The sequence below is a fragment of the Pistacia vera genome, unplaced genomic scaffold (genome assembly GCF_008641045.1).
Source record: "Pistacia vera cultivar Batoury unplaced genomic scaffold, PisVer_v2 Contig190, whole genome shotgun sequence".
NCBI lineage: Eukaryota > Viridiplantae > Streptophyta > Magnoliopsida > Sapindales > Anacardiaceae > Pistacia > Pistacia vera.
In genome coordinates, this window is record NW_022195991.1 from 2380294 (window position 1) to 2388785 (window position 8492).

An 8492-nucleotide genomic window follows, 5' to 3' on the forward strand; every position below is an offset into this window, starting at 1 on the left:
GTTTGGCAAAGAAATTGAGTTTTTTTTTTTTTGGTAGATTTACGTGTGAAATTTGCTTTAAAGGTTGGATTTTGTGTGTTGTTGTGGAAGAGACGTATATTTTCTTGTCTTTATTTGATTTTTCTGGCGTTGGGAGGTATTTTGGGAGGAGGGGCTATTTTAGATATGTTTTCTCAATTTTTCGTCCATGAAGCAAATTTGGGGGTGCTTGGGTTTGAATCTGGTTTAGAAGGAAAGTCCAAGATATTTAAAGTCTTTGTCCGACTCTTCTTTGTATGCATAGCATAGCCGAGCCGAGTGAGGCATATTGAATTAGGTAGAGAGCGTCCATTTGCGAAGCCAAGTGAAGAGGTGTCTTAATTTTACTTGGCCAAGGATTGACTGGCAGAGCCAATTGTGGCTAATTGGGTGAGTTGACCATGGAATGGAGCAGAGAGAACAAAGAAGGTTTGGCACTTGGGTGTAGGTTTCGTGAAGGAGTGCACTGTACCATGTGGGTCTTGTATTGATGTGTTACTAAGGGGTCATAAAGCTGAACAAATTGACTTGTGTATTGGAAATACATGGACTGAACTAATATGAGTGGAGATAAGGTTGACTCAGTGATATTGTATAAGTTAGTGCAGAGTTGAGAGGCTTATGGGACATTGTGCTGACCGAGTCGAGAAAGGCATATGAGGGTTTGACACTTGGAATTATAGAGTGTTGATTTGCTTAGCTAAGTGAGATTGGTTGTTAAGGAGTCGTGGTGGTTGAGTAGAGGGTTAGGTTTCTTGATCTTAGTTGGTTTAAAGATAGAGCTGAGTAAACATGTCTGGAAGAGATGAGTACGAGGAGTCAGGAACGTATGTGATGTTGCTTGAGGGTGATTCCACAACTCCAACTAGGGGTGTAAACGTGGCTTTTCATGTGGGCCAAGTAGTGAGGGAGTCGAGTGTCGAGTCGAGTGATGACAACTCAAGTAGTGAAGGCTCGAGTGATGAGTCTGAGGTTGAGAGTGAACTTGAGAGCACCCGAGTGGGATTCACTTCTACAAGTGGTGGGCATGGTGATGAGTCAAGCTGGCCAGGAGGTGGTATGTTAACTGATAACTCTTAATTGTGTCTAGATCAGGACGAGATGCTAAAGATCAAATACATGTACAAGATCCCCCAATCTGTAGATATACAACCCCCAACTGAGTATGAAAGGATTGATTGGATAGTGCCAAGCTGGATTAGCACATACGAGCAAACTTTGGTTGATGGGATGAGATTTCCCATCCCTAGGTTGGTTCGGGAGGTATTAGATCACTACCTAATTGCCACTAACCGGCTTATGTTGAATACATGGAGAGTGCTGCTATCCTTGGAGTGTTTGTGTATTCGGCTCAACATAGAATTTAGAGCTATGGATTTGCTCTACTCTTATTATTTGAAAGAGCGTGGCAAGGAAAGGGGTAGATACCTCTTGATGCTGAGGTAGGGTAGAAAGCACTTGGTGATCGGCATAAGGATGTTTGACAAGAAGTGGAAGAATGTCTACTTTTTCATGAGGAGGGAGTTGGTGTTTGGGGAGAGCGAAGCCAAGGAGATCCATTCCTTTTGGCAAGCAATATGTGAGTAATTATCATGTTTGTGGTGTTTATATGTGTACTGAATCTCATTGTTCTTTCTTTTGCAAATTTGTTTTACAACTGAGTGTTGTCGGGGTTGCTTACTGAAGAGAAGACCTAAAGGATCCTTGAGTTATTCGCAAAAGAGAGGGATTACCTAAAAGTGTTGTCCGAGCTGAACTTGAGGCAAAGACAATTGTAGAGGCACGTCGCGAAGATCTTAGAAGGTACTCCAATCCCACCTTTGAAGCAGTTGTTGTTGTACACCTTGTTGGTTCGGTATAACAACTTTTTTACCTTTGGTGAGTATTAACTTCACTCACTAAGCCCTAAAGAATTCTCTCTTACAGAGGAGAGAATGAAGGGGACTTTCCAAGTGCCAAGCGCTAAGGAGATACTAGACCAGTAGAGAGCTGAGAGAGGGGGTGGTAAAAAGATAAAGAGGAAGAATGCTCCAATTGACTCACCTATTGTTGTTGAGGTTCCCTCATCTGGCTCTACCCAACCATCCACTCAGACTATCAAGTCGAACCAGAGGATGGAGTTTGTAGATGATGATGAGCTAGTGAAGATAGTGTTACCTCCCACTACATCAGCCTATATAGGCCCCTATTTCATGGAAGGGGTGGCCAACATGTTATTGCTACTGGAGGATGATCGTAGGCTAAGTAAGATTGGCGCGGTCCATGCGGCCAACTAAGGCGTGGCCTAGATGTACCAAGTATTTGGCTTTGTATTCTTGTCACTTTCTTACGTGGTTTCCTTGTTTTGATGATCTCTAATATGGTTCCTCCTTATGTCTTGCAAGCCCTAACCAATGGGTTGTACATGAGGAAGGTGGTGTCCGCTCAGGACAAGCGGAACCAAGACTTGGCTAACACCAACACCCTATTTAGGAAGCAATTGGTCAATGCAACGAAGAAGGAGAAAGAACCAAGGGAGAGTCGAGCGGCTATTCAGGCTAATCTACAGTTGTTCAGGCTAGTTTCCAATCAACCCAAACCAAATTAGAGTCCGCCTTGAGTGGATGGGAGGCTGAGAAGGCAAAAAAGGCTTAGCTGTTGGAAAGGATGAGATGTGTCCATCGAAGTAGTGCTGAAGACCCGTGCGAATCTGATGGAGAGTACAAGGTGGGCAAGAACACCTATTGGATCTAGATGAGGAGATTAACATTTATAGGGGTTGGATGGTGGATCAAGAGTGTGTGGATGAGCTGGATGAGTTAGGACGATGGTCGTGCTGAGTAGGAAGTCAGGGAGATGATGGTGTCGAGAGGGAGGAGTCGGTTGACACTGAGCAGTCTAACCGATTGATGAGAGGACCGAGCTGAGTGATAGGCCCAATGGCAGGGACGAGGCTTAGTCCAACTTTCATTAGTATCAAATTTGTTTTTGTTGGTATTGGAAGTGTCGAGTGCACTTGTATGTGACATAGCCTTTTGCCTTACAAAGTTTATGATATGGGCGTGACTCCACTTGTTTCATTTGATGCTTTTATTTTCTAGTGTTGTGCATGTTTTAGTTTATGTGACTTAGTCATTAAGGCATTAATCATGTACGAACGGGACGACCTTTATAGCCTTTGAGACGGCTTTCATAAACAATTAACTTAATAGTTGAAAATATTGAATTAAACTACAACAAAAATGGCTTACGGTAATACTGACAATAGCACTTTTCTTAAAGGGTTATGTAGACTATCTATGGTAACATGATGTTAAATGTTATGATAACAATTTTCTTTAACTTTTTATGTCACATTTATATCAATGGTAGCTCTTTTTTTTTTTTTTTAATAATTAATATATATATATAGTAGCATTTTAAAGTGTTGCCATAGATCAAATAATATAGTAACTTTTATAATGTTACCATATAATCAAAATACAATAACATTTAAAAGGTAACCATAAACCCAATTATTGACGGGACTATTCCCGCCAACATGAACTGAGGTTGATTTGTCTCATTTTTATTTTTTAGGGGTCAATTATCATATTATTTGGGTTTACTCTGTCACTTTTCCTTCATGTAGGGACCAAACTAAATTTTCTACAAATAGTAAAAGGATGATGGAAGGTTGCACAAAGCAAAACCCATTCACCTAAGTCCATCCATTTTCTAGTGACCTGTTATCTTCTAATTCCGGCGTCCTTCAGCTTCTTCACTGCCTGTCATCCACCAAGCTTCTCATTGCCGACGACCATTCGTCTCCCTCCAACTAATGATGTCGCTCCACGAGATTCACATTCTCGCAGATGAATTTTAGCGATTCATTTTTCTTAATCTTTCTCGATTGAAAGAGCTGAATGTTGATTTTGTTAGTGATTTAATGGTTTATTTATGGAAAAATGTGTTTAAAGTGTGGAATTTGGATTATTCTTTCATAATACCATTTATGGGATCACGGGTGCATGTTGAGTGTTTTCAGGGTCAAACAGGTTGTTGAAGGGAAAAGAATGATGTCAATAGGATCACGATGCGTAGGAACAAACGGCACAGAATCAGGGCGAAATGAGGGGTTGTGGTACGTCGAAAATGTTACGGAAAATCTGGAAATTCTTCATGAGTATGCCTCGATGTTTCTGTCATAACTTGAGCTGTAGAGTCAGAATTGAAGTTCTGGTGGCGTTGGAAGATATATCAAAGAGCTACAATGTTATGTTTATGATTCATCTAATTCTGAAGTTTACGGATACTTTGGATAGAAGGACGATCATCGCGGCGATAATTTACCGCCGCGGCGATGGGTCATGGTTTGTGTTAATTCATTACCCTAATCCGAATCTGAATGGGCTAAGTTTTCTAATTTTTCCTAAGCACGACCAGAACCCTAGGGATATAAAAGAGAGTCTTTAAGAAGTTAAAAGGGGATTGGAAGGAGGAGAAAGCGGCTACTATTTTGGAGATCGGAATTCTTGCGATTCTCGTTCACAAATTAGAGAAGTTTTTTATTTTTCTTTCTTGAACTAATGATAATCAATACAATGGGATTTTCATTACTGTAATTATGAAATAAATCTCTTTTCTAGGGCTAAAGATGTAGCCCAATTTATGAATATGTGTTGATTAATTGTTGTTAATTCTTATTAAGCATTTAATTCTAAGTTTATTATTGTGCATAATGCTTTCAATTCTTAGGATTCGAGAGTTGAATGATATCATCGGTGGGTTGAGATCGAGAGATGAAACCTGATTTGTCTAAGGTAATAAAACCATAGATGAGCGAACGCTAGAGATAGGCTACCGCGATCGTGAGGCTCTGGTAAATTCCTAGAACTTAATGATCTCTTAGCTTTAAATTCAACTTAGAGATATTTTGGGTTGTGCTTAAGGGTTAATTCGCTAATTGTTCGAAGAAAAAGTTAGTGGAATATTAGGGAGTTTGGTCTTTAGAATACGCTTAATTAGGTTAACAATTTGTCAATGCATATGATTAAATTGGTGTGAAATTTGTGCCCTAGGTTTATCATATTGATCTTTATATCAAAGTGTTTATAAAATTCTGCATTTATGGTTTTTAGTTTGTTTACTTTTCTTGAAATTCATTCTTAAAATTCAATTTAATCAAATAGCAATAAAATAGATTAGTTGGTACTTGGTAGGTAGTTTTCTTGGGATTCGACACATCGTTTACTCGAGCTTTATTACTTGCACGATTCGTACACTCTGCGAATAGCTGTCAAGTTTTGGCGCCGTTGTCGGGGAACTGATTTTGTGTACCAATTAATATTGAAATATTTTTGCAATTTGATTGTTTTATTTTGCTTAGAAATTAATTTTTATTTTTATTTTGTTTTGTTTGTTTCTTTTAGTTGATCTTGAGAGCTTACATTCAAAAGGTGTGGTGATCCTAATCCCTTAGACCATAAAATCGAGAGAGAAAATCTGACAGTTAAGAAAAGTGATGGCAGCAACAACTATATGAGCCTTAATAATGGATTTTCAGGAGAGTAGCAGGAGTTCATGAATTAGATTTAGATAGTTACCGCTTTGGCGCTCAAGTTTCAACTATTCAACAACAATTGGGTGCTGCACTCAAAGTTAATGCTATCAAGTCTCCTACTCAGTTTGTGAAATTAGAGATTGCCAAAGAGGAAGTCCGTTTGCACAACCCGAACACTTCAATACATCAACAACTTCCAAAGAAGGCAAGGGAATCCATATTCCAACAATTATACCCCAGCATGGCAGAATCATCCTGATTTGTCTTAGAGCAACAACAACGATCTTACGCCACCTCATGGTTATCAAGCTCAAGAGAAGAAATCAATTTGGAAGATGTGCTTACCAAGTCATTGAAGAGACAAGCAAGAGGTTTGAGAAGACTGACATCCTTGCCAAAATCAATCAGCTCTATTAGGAACCTTGAGACTCAAATTGGGCAGATTCATAACATATTAGCGGGAAGAGTTCAAGGGGTTTTGCCGAGTGACACAGAGAAAATCCCAAGGAACAAGTGCATTCAATCACTTTGAGGAGTGGACGAATGTTGGAGAATTCAAGGGTGAAAAACAAGGCAAGAAAAAACCTAAGGATGAGCAGAAGAACGATCACCGCGGTGATGATATGGGCCGCGGGGGCGAGGGAGATGCAGAGAATTTCATCCGAAGGAAGGACGGTGGCGCGGCGATGAAACTGGTCGCCACGGCGAGCGTGAGGCTATTCAAATTTCGTCAGGATTATCCAACGATCGCCGTGACGTGAAATGGTGGCGCAGCGACGGTGCACCTGAGCAGAAACCTCCGTAAGCCAGGCAACCCTTCCATACCCAAAGGTTGAAAAATCACAAGCTCGATAAGCAATTCGGTAAGTTTATTGACATGTTTCGAAGTTTACATATTAATATCCTTTTGTTGATATGCTAGAACAGATACCGAAGTATGCAAAATTTTTGAAGGAGATCCTCACGCACAAGAGGAAATCAAGGAACACGAGAAAGTCATGCTGACAGAGGAATGCAGCACGCTGATTCAAAAGAAACTACCACTAAAATACGAGATCCAGGGAGTTTTACTATCCTTGCATATTGGTAGTGTTATTTTGATAAAGGTGTTATGTGATTAGGGGCTATATTAATTCATGCCTTTTTCCATCTACAGGAAGTTGGATTGGGAGAAGTGAACGCGACCACCGTGTCTCCAATTAGCTAATCTATCGATCACATATCCTAAGGGGGTAGTAGAAGACATCTGATTAAGGTAGACAAACTGATTTTCCAGTGATTTCATAGTGCTAGACATGGAGGAAGATCGAGAAATGCCTTTAATCCTAGGACGACCTTTCTAGTAAGGGTAGAGCATTGATAGATGTTCATCAAGGGAAACTAACTAAGGGTAAAAGATGAGCAAGTAGAGTTTAATGTTTTGATGTTAAGAAGCGTCCATCCGACCTAGACACATGCTTTGAGATTAGTGTCCTTGATAAACTAGTAAATAAAAAATTAGAAGAAAAATACCCTAGTTCACCCCTAGAGAATGTGTTAGTCAACCTAGGACTATGGAGGTTGACTTTGAGATGGTAGTGAACAACGATTAAAGCCCTATGGGAATGGTGAAATTAAGGATATGAGGCTTGGATTCTCCTAGATGATTCGGATTGAAAAAATGAAAAGTCAAGCTTACGACTTTAACAAGCGCTTTGGGAGGCAACCCAAGCTTTTGTTTATTTTTATTTTCTTTCTTGATTAGTGTGTTATTTTTGCAGGTGCTAAATTTCAAGTATATTTATTTATTATTTTTTCTCCTCTGTTTTGTGTAAATAATTTTGATGTGTGGTTGTTTCTCTAAATTCATAAATTAACATGTGACGTGTGTTTCCGATGAGGTGCACCGCAAGTTCTTTGTTTTGATAGAATTAAAAGACAACAATGGAATGAAACGAGTTGGTGATCGAATTGTCATGCGTATTCGCACTTCACGATTGCAAAAGGGGGTAAAATTCTTTTTCTCATTTCCTACGTTAACATGGGAACAATGTTGATTTTATTGGTTGGGGGTAGGAATTTAAGAAATTAAATTGAGTAGAATTTTTGTATGGATTTAGAGAGCAGTTTTATTTATCTTTTATTTTAGTTGTGAGTTTTATTTTTGTCTCTTGGATGAAGTCATATGTCTATGATAGGAATGTGATTGCAATAACATAGAACTAATGGAGGACATAATTTACACTGCTTTCGGATGAGTGTGAATATGATGACATTGAGTTGAGCCCTAGTGAACTGTGGATTGAAAGTGGTTCAGTCACTTACTTAGAGACGTGTTATGTATGAAGTTTCCATGAACTTTATTGTGATCTCAACAAACTCTAGAACTCATTTGAAAATCACTCAAGGCGAAATCCTAGAATCACATCACTTAGGAATGATTTAGGCTGTTTTTGGACCATTGAGCCTTTCAAGCCAACCATTGTTTTTGTTGTCACTAGTTAGCCCTTTGAGCATTGTAAACACAATGTAGCCTGTTTTCTTTCCTTTGAACTTAATTTTTACCCCATCCTGATATGAGCCTAAAATACAATCCTACCATGTAACCTTAAGAGACTTTTTTTGTTCTTCAAGCTTATTACGAGTTTTGGTAAGGAAGTGTGGTTGTCACAACCCACGTGTGCGAAGAAATTGGTTAAGGGTTGTGGTGTGTTTGTAAATCAGTGGGGATGTGCATGTGTGCATGTTTAGCCTTCTTAATTTTATTAATTTTAAAAAAAAAAAAAAAAAAATTGGCATTTTGCCTAGTTAGGGTATTTCGGCTGGAAACCAGAACCCGCCTTAAAAAACTGCCTAGCAGTACTTGGCAACCTCTAGTATAACAACAGCCACGTACACACTAAACGCATCTCCCCCGCCGCATTCAGGTATAAGAAAAAATAAATAAATAAATAAAAAAAGAGAGATACAAGTT